This window comes from Armigeres subalbatus, chromosome 3, assembly GCF_024139115.2.
Source record: "Armigeres subalbatus isolate Guangzhou_Male chromosome 3, GZ_Asu_2, whole genome shotgun sequence".
NCBI lineage: Eukaryota > Metazoa > Arthropoda > Insecta > Diptera > Culicidae > Armigeres > Armigeres subalbatus.
In genome coordinates this window covers 330,347,625-330,361,311 of record NC_085141.1, presented here as the reverse complement: position 1 = coordinate 330,361,311, position 13,687 = coordinate 330,347,625, and the positions used below count along the sequence as shown (strand labels likewise).

The 13,687-nt window shown below is 37.9% G+C and overlaps 1 long non-coding RNA gene across 1 annotated transcript in view; it reads left to right on the top strand.

The window, feature by feature from the left end:
• The first annotated feature begins 1,165 nt into the window (after window positions 1-1,165).
• Window positions 1,166-13,687, top strand: part of LOC134225643 (uncharacterized) — a 42,213-nt gene continuing 29,691 nt past the window's right edge. The window contains exon 1 of the long non-coding RNA XR_009983291.1: window positions 1,166-1,820. This is a non-coding gene — a long non-coding RNA (uncharacterized LOC134225643). The remainder of the gene's footprint in view (window positions 1,821-13,687) is intronic.

The window sequence follows — 13,687 nt, the reverse complement described above, 5'->3', positions numbered from 1 at the left end:
TCTTCATGATTAACCATCAAATGGATGGTTATTTACTTGAAATCAAATCTCAACTATATTGGCCACTCCTGGATCCTGCAAGGTGCCCTCGAGGAACTTGTAGAAGAGGACATTTCCGTTTTTACATCAAAATTTGCCATGCGACGGCTGTTTTGACGTGATTTTTTTTTACCAAAAAGATGGTTATGCGCACGGTATACTGAATTAAGGTAGGCTCGTCATGAAAATGACAGTCCAAGTACGACGTGCCAAGCTATCGCAGTATGATCGAGTACAAAAGAAGGCCAAATTGAATCGTGGGTCACCGTGTTTTTTTCTAACTTTATTAACATGTTTTTTAATTCTAGAATAAGTTCAACAGTGGAAAAACCGTGTCACCGTGGTATCTATAGCATTTCAGTATTGACCTGGAGCCTAATATATATTGAGATTCATAAAATTTCGCTTGCCAAAACCATTTTCATCTAATGACCTTTTTTGTCAACAATTTGTCCCTTGAGCTAATACAATGTGTGATTAAAATGTTGATTGGATATATTTACTTATGCAGATTGCGTATTCAACACAGCTTAACACCAGCGAATTAATAAACATTAACCATTCATGGCACCACACGAATAAATTGTAAAACAGCGTTTTCACCAATGACCCAATTACCTACCAACATCGATCAACAACCGACAAACCTCGTATTCCACCCATTTGGCCCACTATGCGCCAACCCGAACGGAGCCGGAGAACGATCGAAACAGCATAAACTGCTTAACCTCCTCCGACGACCACCCATCCAACGCTCGCGTCGCCCCTGGGCAGCTTTACCAAAGATGCTTCACTCGTTTTCTCACCAACTAACACGTTCTCACCTCACCCACCACCCCACATTTTCCTCAAACGAACCCAACATGGGCAAGCAGCATAAACCCAAAACCCCCACTGATGCATCAGCAGCCAGCAGCTCTGGAAAACCTCTCACCTCCTCGCACGCACACCGATTAGAAAAACGACATCCGCACACAGCAAACGCATGTTGGGCGAAGCGAAACCCCAATGCTGCACAAATCCATGCTATTCCGTGGTTGTGTTAGTGCAATCGCGCAGATGCGTTCTCTCTGCTGGCTGAAGCCCCCAACTGGTCTCTCCCGAAAAGCCCGTTATTTGCGAGTATCGCACGCACACCACCCGAAAGCGTCGTCGCATGCAACGTATGTGAAGCTCGCCGAGTTCGTGGCTCGCCTCGTCGTTGAACAGAAGGCAGTTGATTTTGAGCCGTCGTGGAATACAGACTTGAAAAGTCAAACCTTCCTTGCGTTGCCGTTTGTGCGCTCAGCAGTTCTGGCCAGGAGAGCACCCCAAAGTTGGGCCCCAAACCAAAAGCAAAGGCAGCAGCCATTAGTCAACAGCAAGCGCCAGAGGTTGTTGTTTCTTCAATCAACAAAGTCACGGTGTAGTGTGCGGTGTCAAAAAGTGTCAGTGCTCTCTCTCTGTGAAACGTGAAAAGGAAAAAAAAGATTGTTTCTAGAAAAAAAAACGCGGATTCAAGAAGTCCCCGTCGCGCGAGAAAATCGAGGTTCGCGGAACATAAAACGGCATTTTTTTCATTGGAAAACGGCATAAAAAACGAACATAGCGCGGGTCGCAGTGTGGTCGTTGGTCCCCGGGTCAAAAGTGTGATCCGGTTCGGTGAAATAGACGGCGAAAGCCTCTAGAAGCAGTTTTACGATTTCGCGCAGGTTCCGGAAACAGCAGCGGAAGCTTCTGTGAAGCAACTTTTTCTTCTCCCGTTAACCCCGGAAACAAAACTAGTTTAAAACACAAAAATGGTAAGCATTGTTGCCGAAGGCGGTGGGAAAACACGGGATTACGTTGGAATTTGTGGCAAGTTTCCGGTTGCAGACGGTGCCTGTTTCGGAATGTCTGAGTCAACGTCAAGAAGGGGATCTTTTCGCAGCTGAAAATCGAACTTTTTTTTTTCCCCCTGGTGTTCCTCTTCTCCGTTGGCTGGCTGCTCGAAATTCGAACCGACCAAGACAATCACGATGATGGTGATGGCGATGGCCGCCGTCACCGCTGCTGCTGCCGACTTGTGGCGCGGGCTTGGATGTGTAATCTTTGCGTTGTCGCGCAAACGACACGCACACATCGGAACAAAGGTGTGATCCGGCGGACCCTGGGCCGCGAAAACGGCTGGAACAATCCCGTTCTACGGAATGGTCCGTTGTTCCCCTCGCATAGAGGGAGTGTGATGTTTTGTTTCGGTTGTAAAAATAGCAACTGCACTTTGCAGTTTCTATTTAGGGAGTAGGTACACGGCAGTTTTTTGGAATCTGCCGATGTTCGGAACTACCGGATTGACCGAGAGGGGGATTTCGTGATGACATTGATGACGAGTAACTTTTTCCCAAAGGGTTCATAAGGGTTTATCATTGATTTTGGGCAGAGTATCAATCTGCTATATTGTTTTCTCATCTGTAGACAGTGATGCCATTCTTATTTTACAAGCCTTTGCATTAGAGTAGAATGTTTAAAACCTCAAAAACAAAATATAATTATTAGCTTCTACATGTAATTATATTTTAAGACAGTTGCTTCCTTGACCCGATAAAAAGTATGTATATACTAACTGGTTATCGTTAAAAAGAAATAAACAATTACAATTATTTCTAAACCTTGAAATACCGTTTTCTTCACCTCGTCACCCTCATACGTTAAAACCTGGTTTAAGCACTAAGCGGAATAAAGAAATTGGTCCTAAAACAGAGAAAAATCTGGCCTCCGTTATTAGAATGTGGACCAAGAAAAGTTTTATTTTTTGTAACTAATGTTGGTTTGATACAAGCGATTCCAAATGCGATGTTAAAAGAGCTAATTTTGTACAAGAAAGGTCAAAATTCTTCAAGAGCAAAATCTTGTTCGACAAACATTTTTTTCTAGTCTTCATATCCGGAAAAAATATTGTCTGTTTGCTTCCCATCCTGTGACACTTTGTTTAAAATGGATATGTAATAAATTATGTACTTCGCGTTTTATAGCTCTACCTACTTTTCCATTTACTGTCGGACTCGGAAACCTTATTTTTTCACAACACAAAACAAAGTTTGTTTTTGGAGCGAACGTATAGCCTTTATACGTATACACAGAATTCTGTTTTCACACGATTTACATATTCTCACATTTACCGTACAGTACATCCCATCTGATTTTTCTGTGATTTATTCAGGATTTTTTGTAACATATTGTATAGTTTGTGGTGGTTAATTAAAGACACACGATCCAAAAACTGAACAAAAAAATTGTGTAGGAATAGATGAATTTGTGTAGGAGGTAGAAGGTAGCAAAGATGTCTTTTCTTATTTGTTTCAAAGAAACAATTATTGATTTTAGTTGAGGAACGTATAGAAGCATGTGTGTACCAAAAAATCTTAGAAAAGCATTTTTTCTTGAGCAATCTCAGCAAATTTTTATGGGATTCCAAAAATTTCTTCAATAGCAAATATGAACATGTTTTGCGACACTAATAGACCACATGTATTCTCGAGCCCTGAAGAAGATCCAAACCCCCGGATCGAAACGTTGGCAATGATTTGAAATTATCAACATTTTCATGTGAAAGTCGAAAAACCTAATTACTAGCATGAGGCGAAATATTATTATTGAACGCTATTGAGTTTCGTACAGATCAATGACTGATTTAATTTGTTCTGGATTAATTAAGCGCCTAATAGATAAGCAGTTTAATGTAGAGCGCGTTATCTTTCGTTTTGCTGTCACTCACTTCGTCTTTTGATAGGCAATTAATTTATCACATTGCACGTTCAATCGCCGTGGGAAGATGAGTAGTTTTATCTCGTTTCAAATACTGGAGTTCCGACGAGTTCAATGGGTTGAAAAATAACACACTGTTGTTTCTGTGCCAGGCTAAACGCGCTTAGTGCAGAATGCCAAATCCGTGAAACAACAGGATGGATATATCTCGTCACGGAAGAGTTTCCCAATGATGGTTTGCACAATAACAAACATCCTTCTTTAGGCGGCTAAATGGTAACCACAAGGTGGACAGTGCAATGACACCTATTTATCAGGGTTATGGGATTGACATTGCATTTCTCAGAGGTGTTTCTCCGAAGATACGAATCCTACGATACGAATTAAGCGAAAAACGTCCATATTTAAAGAAACTTCTGGGTATCTGGGAGTGGTCCTCCGGAGAATATGGCCATTTATGATCAGTTCTACCTTGCTTGCAACATAATTCAAACTTAATGGTTTTGCAAAACAAGATCAATAGAGCTTATTTTGGGGAATTTTGGACAAGTTGGACACGTCCCGGAATCTTCCGGAATGGTGCCCCGAAGAAAAACGACTATTCTTTATCTATATAATAAAAATGAAATGTTCTGTGTTCGTATCCGCATAACTCGAAAAAGGCTGGATGGATTTTCTTGATTTCTTCAGCATTCCTCATTCGAAAAACTCGAGTAAGGTTGAGTAAATCGTGAAATTAAGATTCGTATGGAAATTTTGCATGGGCAGTTCACAACGCGCATATTCGCCTACTATGCATGACAACGTCTGCCGGGTCGACTAGTATTTTATAAAACCTTGCTTGTGCCATCTTAAACTTCATGTATTGCAAAACAAGACTAATGGAGCTTATTTTGGGGGATTGTGGACAAGTTTCGATCAGCATCATGCTCATTTATAAAACCTTGCTTGTGACATCTCAAACTTCAGTTGGAGAGATATCTGCTTCCACACTGATTACTCTTCCCTCCCTTTTCATACGGGAGTTTAACAGAAGGAAGGTCGTGAGATTTATACCATCACAAATATTGCCTTCCGCTCGCTTTCAAACCCACTTCTATAGAACATTTTTCATGCCTGCCGTATCTTAATGTAACTAAAAAATCTATACTTTTGCCTCTAATTCAGTCATGAACAGTTACTGCCCATGATCGCATATTTCAAGCTCTACCTGGTAAAAGGGCGAATGTCGCAAGAGAGAATTCTCTTCGTCGACTTCCCCTCTTTTGAATAAAAGTAACAAGCAGAGGATTTCATTGCATTTTATCACCTCATAATGCAAGTTCGCATTGTTTTCTATCGTTCTCAGGTGATGAACCTCAAAGAAATCAGCTGCTTGTCGCTTTTATTTAAAAGAGGAGAAGTCGACGAAGAGAATCCTCTCTTGCGACATTTGCCCTTTTACCAGATTTGTAACATTTGCATTTTGATTGATTTCGTAAATCGTTTGTCAATCCTCCCCACAAACTCAATCATTTCCAGCTTACCACATAAGCAAGATAGTAAACCTATTTTACTGTTGTGGGATGTGGGATTAGATGCAGTAAAATTGAGTTTTCTTTTCTGAACGATTCACAGGCTGTTCACAAAATGAACAAAAATGGGAGTGTTGCAAATTTCAAATGCATAGCCGTCTTCTAAATAGATTGAGAATGTAAAAAATATAGAATTAATCAATTTTCGGTTCTGTTCTGCTAGTACAGTATACAATATATTCCACCTCGTGAGTCTTCATAATGTTAGGTAACGGGCAGCACTGTCCTATCCATCATCTGGAGTCACCACATTCATACGCTTCGACAGCTCAATAAGGCTATCTCAAGCTCTATCTGGTAAAAGGGCGAATGTCGCAAGAGAGAATTCTCTTCGTCGACTTCCCCTCATTTGAATAAAAGTGACAAGCAGCTGATTTCTTTGCAGTTTATCACCTCAGAATGCAAGTTCGCATTGCTTTCAATCGTTCTGAGGTGATAAACCACAAAGAAATCAGCTGCTTGTCACTTTTATTTAAAAGAGGGGAAGTCGATGAAGAGAATCCTCTCTTGCGACATTCGCCCTTATTCCAGATAGAGCTTGATCTGACGTGTAATCATCTTTCTCTTGCACGCGCACTGAAAGGATAGGATTTGTTTTCATACGGAAACGCTTCCGAACCCTATTCCGTCTGTGTGCGTGCAAGAGAAAGATGATAAACGTCAGATAGCCTTATAATAGATAATACCCTAAAAGTAGGCAGTTAATTATGGTTGAAGTGCGCTATGTAGGAACGGGAAAGGTTCTGATTTTTTTTTACGAATTTGGAAAGTATTGAACTTTTTAGTAATTTAATCGATAATCAATAGTTTCAATGGGTTTATAAAATTGCTGGAGAGTTTCCGATTCGATTGATAATAAAGTCTCTTAAAACCATCAAAAAATAATGGAGTTAGCCTTTGAAATCTCGCCTTATTTCGTGACGGCCTCAAATTTGGAAAGTTTCGTTTTACACCCTGTATCCGAGTCTTACCGTTAGATGTAGTTTTCGTCAAAAAAAAACTTTCAAAGGTCCAAAGGATTTTCGTGAAGATTTTCTAAAACAAATTGTCTAGGAATGCCCAAAGGAGAAATTTTCAAAGAAATACATGGAACAATTTTCTGTAGGAATTCCAGAAAAAAATTTCGAAGAAATTACTGAAGGAAATTATCAAAATTTTCAAAGCAACTCGAATAGGAATTTTCAAAGAAATCTAAAGGATATTTCTGAATAAGCTCCTAAAAAAATCAAAAAGCATTCCAAATGAATTTCGGAAGCATTTTTCGATGGTATTTCCAGTAGAGGCGTCTAGTAGTTATACGTTAGTGGTGCTTTGACCATTAAAATTATTTTTCCAAAATATGCTTTTAAAAGCTTAGCTTGGCCGTATATTGTTTATCATGTTGTAGCGCATGTTTAGGTTTCATCATCTGAAGAAATCTGGAATATTTTACGGAGGTATTTTCGAGAGATTTCCTCAACATTTTTGAAGGATCTAGGAATTACGTAAATGAATTGTGTCAATGGCATCTCTAAAGAAATTTTCTAGGGAATTTTCTGAACAATTTCTTGAGGTTTTTTTCTAAAGTTTTTGTAAAGACAATTCTGAATAAAATCCTGATACTGGCTGTGCATGTGCCAAGACAAGATAATTCTGAATAAAATCCTGGAGGAAGTTTCAAAGGAATTCCTGAAAAAAACCCAAGCAATTCTCAAAATTCCCTTTTTGAAGAACTGAGTTCTCCCTTAACATTTGAAAAGGGCTATAGGCCCGGTAACCAATCGAGGGAAAAATTGTTGCAAATCATAACAAGCCATGGTAACAAATTTATCAAACTTGTATACAAGTGCGAAAAAACAAAATTGGATAGGCAGCCCCCCACAGAGATGTGATGATTTTCACCTTGTTCTCGCTCTTTTTGTGTTGGAGACCGCACATCCGTGTAAAACAAGTTGAAAAGCATCATCAGAACCAGTGCTCCCCACGTTTGGATCTTTTCAAAACCAATTTATCATGAGGTATAGCCTTCCGGATCAGTTCTTTATCATGACAGCTTGCAAAACAAAGTCTCGAGGCATGCTACATATCGTATATGTACATATACAGAGACGATAAGTGAGAGACTTTTTCACTCTCTTTTGGATTCAATCCCTGCCTATTTAGGAAATGTTTCGAGTAGCATCAGTAAAACAACAAAATATGCCTCTGAGTTTACCGCACTTCAAATCACCATAAAATTGGCAACAAAAAAAATTAAAAAAAGCTTGCTGCGCAAACCTTCATTCCTAAAATAGGCCCTTTTCGTAACGTAAATTCACTTGCAATAAGTAAACCGTTTGTTTGAGAAATTGCATATGTGACATTTTTGGCCAAAATGAGATTTTTATATATTCTGAATCCTCGTCAGAAAATACGTTTTCTGGCAAAAAAAGCGAAAAAAAAATTTTTTTTTCGGAAGTGTATGAAGAATTCTTTGTTTGTTTGAGAAACTACATATGCACACGCACTTTGAAAAGCAATTATGAAGAACTGATTGTTTTCAGACTGGAAGTGCCTCAGCATGTTGAGTTTTGCCAAAAACTATTGATCTGTATTGAAGAAATCAAAAGATTTGGTGCCAATTTATTTAAAAATAGTTTTTTGTTTTCTCGGAATTGTGAAAAATTGTTTACAACTTCAAAACAAGGCACCCTTCCTTAACATAAATAAGTGATAATTTTAAAAGTATGTATGAATCCTCAAATTTAGTGAAATTGCCTCTCCATCCAGAAGTATCCGGTAGTTTAGAAATGTATACTAGGGTAATTCGCCAAATGTTGAACGGCTAATTTCTTGGCCTATTGTTGAACATTGAGTTCAACAATAGGCGACAAAAATAGCCGTTCAACATTTGGCGGTTTCCACTAATAGATCTTATTGCGATATTCTTAAGGTTGGTTCCATTGAATAAACATTATGTAAATGCAAAATTTAGCTTAGCTTAGCATTATGTAAATGCAAAATTTAGAATATTTATTGAAATAATGCTCATTGTATTTCACGAAGGTTCTTCCAGAGAGAGAGAGAGATCACTGTCAAAACAATCTTGATCCAGTTTCTTCTTTTTTCTGTCCCGTTTGGGCGCAACGATGGTTTTCAAGAAAGCATAATACTGCTTGTTCTTCACACAAGGTAATTAATTTTTCAAATCCTCCAGTTCGGCTGATGGTGGTTCTTAAGGTTCAAGGGTTATTGGAACTAGATCTGGCAACGGAGTTTCGTTCAAATTAAATTCGCTACCGATTTGGAAGCTGTTTTTTTTTCCTGTGGTGTCAGTGCGGTACTCGAAAGTCATGATTTGTTGAAACTTCAATGGTTCACCGGAAGTGCTTAACTTTTATCGTTTGTATCGTGCACTCAGATTCTTGATTGTCAGAAAGGCTTGAATCCAATTCCATCACTTTTCTTTTAATTTGCGATATCAGGATTGACCAATCTCGGGGGATTTCTATGTCCATGGTATTTGTTTTCTTCGCCCGTTCTATGGCACTATGGATCGAATCCATCTCCATGTGCGAGTGGTTAGAAACCATAAAGTTGTGATTGATGATCATATGTTGTTCGAGGGCGGCAAACTTTTCGCATACATACGCCAGCATCATACTCATCACAAAGTCATGGCTCTGGCCACTGCATCTGTCTGAGTATAAAAACAAACGTCGCACATGATTGTGTGTACGATGTACGAAATTATAAACATACGATCCAAACTCTTGCGATCCCCGGCGAGTCTTAGTTTCATCCCACATATAGCAATGGGCTGCATTCTAGTTTTGGTAGGTTACAAATATGGTAAGATTATAAACGGAAACGGCAGATTTGACAGTCAGTCCATATATTTTATGCGAAATTTTCCGTTTCCGTCGCTGTTCCACTGAATTGCGTATGGGGCTTAGGGGCCATCCACAAAGTACGTCACGCTCCTAGGGGGAGGGGGGGTTCCGAGCAGCGTGACGACTCATACAAAAATTTTAGAGTTTCAATACAAAAAGTGTGACAAAGGGGGGAGGGGGGGTTGAAAATCGCCAATTTTTGCGTGACGTACTTTATGGATCTTCCCTTATGTGCAAAACTGGCGGCTATACTACGATCGACCAGTCGTTAAGTTAAGTTCCACATCTTGCCTTTTACGATCATATACCAGTTTGGCACGCTGGTAGTGATCTTCGCACTTCTTCAACAGCTTAGTTTCCATGGTTTCGTTCGTAGATGCACTCAATTCCACTTTGAACCTGTCGCAAGTATCTACCTTCGGCTTTCGAAAGCTTAGATTACTTTGTTTTGAATATTAAGCGGTAACTGTTATAATGCACAGGTGCACGGTCTATATTATCTGTAACGCATCTTTCAGCGTAGAGATCGTACATCTTATCATTTAAATCACTACTCAGAAACTACGCAGACGAGCCAGCCTAGGGCTGCAAGTCTCTCTAATAAAGATATATAAACATATATACTCAGGAACTTCCTTTTAAATTTCTTTCTTTCATGATGGGAAGAGTATAAAGGAAATGATTCAATATGTTTTTTTTTATAAGCCATGTTCTTAGTAGAGACTGCATTTGTTGTAGCACCGTTGGTCATCTAAAGCCACACCATCATTCTTAATCTTTTCCCCAGCAAGACAGCGATCTTTTTTTTTGCAGATATCAAGTGTTGAGAGAAACATATTCTTGCATACTCATTAGATCTGTTCAAATTTCAAAAAGTTTCTTAAAGTCGATCGGTCAACTGATATTCACAATTCTTTTGCTAAGATAGGCTTCTTGTGAAAATTTCAGCTCAAATTGATTGAAATTTAGGTGTGCTTCAAATCTATTTAGTGTTTTCGGCATGATTTTGCCCCTAAAAAAATCATATCTTTGAGTGGAAAGAACGAAATTCATTGCAACAACAACTAAATGAAAGCCATACCTATTCTCGAAAACTTTGTAGAACATTGTTTTGTAATCGAAACAGATCTCCTCTGTGTTTCAACAGATTTCGTCCTTCGAGATACCCAAAAATCAACATTTTTCGTTGATAAAAGGCCTATGAAATCTACATACAGATATTTTTTTGGATTGAATTTGTCGGGAAGTTGCAGCTACACATTCATTTTAGTATAGCCCGATATTAAATCTTGAGCGAGTATCAAATAAAAATTGTAGAAAATTTAGAAGTGGATTCACATTTGAATTTGCTTAATTTATTGTCTTATTACAAAGACTTGCACGCTGGCAAGCATTTTCATCGAACAAGTTACCATTGCTTTTCTATGATTGTCATCAAATATTTTTGGTTGAGACTTGAGATATTGAGACAAAGTAATCATTGGTGACTTGGTAGAATGTCATTCAACCGTAACATCTTACTGCAACGGCAAGCGTATCTGGTGCAGTTGGTAGGGCGTTCGGCTGATAACACACATTATCGAATTATACATTATCGAATCGAATTATACAGAAATTGAATAAAAATTTTGTTTGCCAATTTTTTATAGGTATGGATAGATATTGCTTTCATTTAGTTGTTGTTGCAATGAATTTCGTTCATTCCACTCAAAGTTACGATAAAGATAATAACGATGAAGTTAGATTTTTTAGGGGCAAAATCATGCCGAAAACACTAAATCGATTTGAAGCACACCTAAATTTCAATCAATTGAGCTGAATTTTTCACAAGAAGCCTATCTTAGCATAAGAATTGTGAATATCAGTTGACCGGTCGACTTTAAGAAACTTTTTGAAATTTGAACAGATCTAATACTCATACCATCCCTCCAACACCGAGTGGGAAATATTTTCGTATATTGGTTGCGACGTTAATCGACGACCTAAAACACCAACTGTCATGTCATATATGTTAATGAATATGAATGATTATTATCACGGTATCACGGCATCTTGCCACTGGAGTTGAAGAGATATGATTTGAAATAAATTGATTTTGACCAGATTGGAAGAGCTTCAAAAGATTTGCCAGCAGCGACTCTCGGACTTTGTTTGAATATTTCGCATAACATTGCAAAATCGAACAATTATACGGTGATTTTATGCTCCGAGTTAAAACTATCATGAAGAAATGAAGGGAGCGTTCTTCTGTAAACAGGAATGTATTCAGCTGAAATGGATTCGAGTTTAGAAAAACTTTCATTTATCAGAATTGTACATTAATATGTTTACCGATTAGCCAGGAAAAGCTGTTGTCCATTATTTTATGAAAAAACGCGATTAGATTTTCGCGTTCTTATTCTTTCGAAACGTGTGATTCAAAAAACACCTTATTCCATACTTCAGAACAATAACAAGGGTTGGCCTTCTTTACGAGTGGGCTTAGCAGTAATTGGACAAATAATGAATAAGCCTTTTCTCGAGCCAGGCTTTTGAATAAAACCAAAAATAAACAATGTTGAGCCTTTTGAAGACAGAGACTTATAACTATGTCAGAATAAATAGTTGATAGGTCTTCTTGAAAAACAAGCTTATTTTGAACATTTTAAACAATTCATAATAAAAGGTATGTACAGTTGGTGCGTATTAAGCTTTGCTAAAGGGTAGCACAAAACGATTTGTTTTCCTTTCCGTTGTAGGCACTTTTCAATTATTATCCGAGAGTTCATCCTTTTTTTATTCGAAGAAATCCCTTGGAGAATTTTCAAGGAGGAATTCTTGATTGACTGATTGAAGCCATTTCTGGATGAACTTGTGAAGGAATTACCTGAAGAATTTCAAAACAAACAAAACAAAACATGATTATTTCACTGCAATAAGCTATATGTGGTACGGTTGTTTTTACTTGAAATTTATGTAAAGCACCTGGAAAAATCAGGGAATTTTGTTAACATTTGAAAAGGACCTACATCCAAAACGTACACATGAAGAAAATGCCGTTTAATCAAAATGTGTCACAATTTCAATTCCCATTACCTGCGAAAATATTTGAAGCAGCAAAAGTGCGCATAATTAACACTGTCTATTCATCCATAATCATAATTCCATCGAAAATATCCAAAAAGAAGTGTCGAAATCTATTAAAAAAATCAATTTCTTCTCCGAAAATAGGCCCTCTTGATAAGTCATTCTGTGTTTGCTTGTCATCCATAGACCCAAGAGAGAATTTTTCTCTTTCGAGCTCGGGTCGATGACGGTTTGGAAAACAAAAATCCCGTAGTCGGCTCCGAAGTTGGATACGGCTTATCCCTGACAGCAAAATACGAGTGACTTGACACGTTTTAGGCCTAATCGAAAATCGTTTTTTTCCTAAGTAATTTAATCGAAGATGCGGAACATTTTTATACTATTAGCAGCTATTAGAGGATGCTATAGAAGGCTATTAAAAATGGATTTGTTTATTTTTATTTGTAGGCCTTTATCAATTGTTAAGCGAGTTAAGTTAGAAACAAAGTAATTCGCGGTCCAATTCTTTGTTTTCTATTTTTATTGATTTAGCCCTTAAGTCATTTATGAGTCATTTTCAAATGAAATTTATTGTGATGTGATTTTTTTTTCGTTTGTTTCAAATGTTTCAAATTCACGTCGGAAACAGTAAGCCTTAGAAAAATAAGCCTCATACTATTGACTACTCCACTGAACACTTATATTTTGATGAATCTGCAATAAAGACTGATACTGGAGAGCTTGAGCAGATCGTGGGGATCAGATTATCAGCCACTGTGGAGAGCGCTGTTTAAATCATTATACACCAAGCACTGTTCGTATCAAATAGAAGACGCAGATGTACAGCTGAAGTGCTAACTGTAGTGCTAATTTTCAGAAGGTATAATTTAATTAATTTTGAACGGGTGATGATAGTATTATAACGGTCATTAGCGCTTCGCGTTTAGTAACTGTTATTGAATCTGTAAACACTATATTATAATAATTTAAATTTGAGTTTCACGAACCTTTTCCAACATATGCCTGACAAGGCTACAGCATCTGGATCTAAACTCATATGAGGAGTACGTTATTTGGAGTATGTTATTTGTATATTGACAGATTCACGTATTTTGACCACTGTATGATCTTTTTTCATACTTGACTAAATTTGAAATCAAGATAATAAAAACACAGTTATAAAATGCTTCGCCATTGTAGACTTCCATAGATTCCTCGTCCACAAATGTTCTCTTAAATAGGTCATGATTTTCCAGATAGGTCATGTTTCAGCCCAAAATGTAATGGATAAAAAGAATGGCCGATATCATTCATATATTGATATTTAATAGCCAATATCGCTATCATCCGGTGTCTCATTATCTTATCAACCCAGCTGTTCACGGTCTGGCAGCACTTCCCATTGACGAGTAGGCTTGCTCTCGCGTACTCTTCAAAAGTCCTCTCCCATGACCG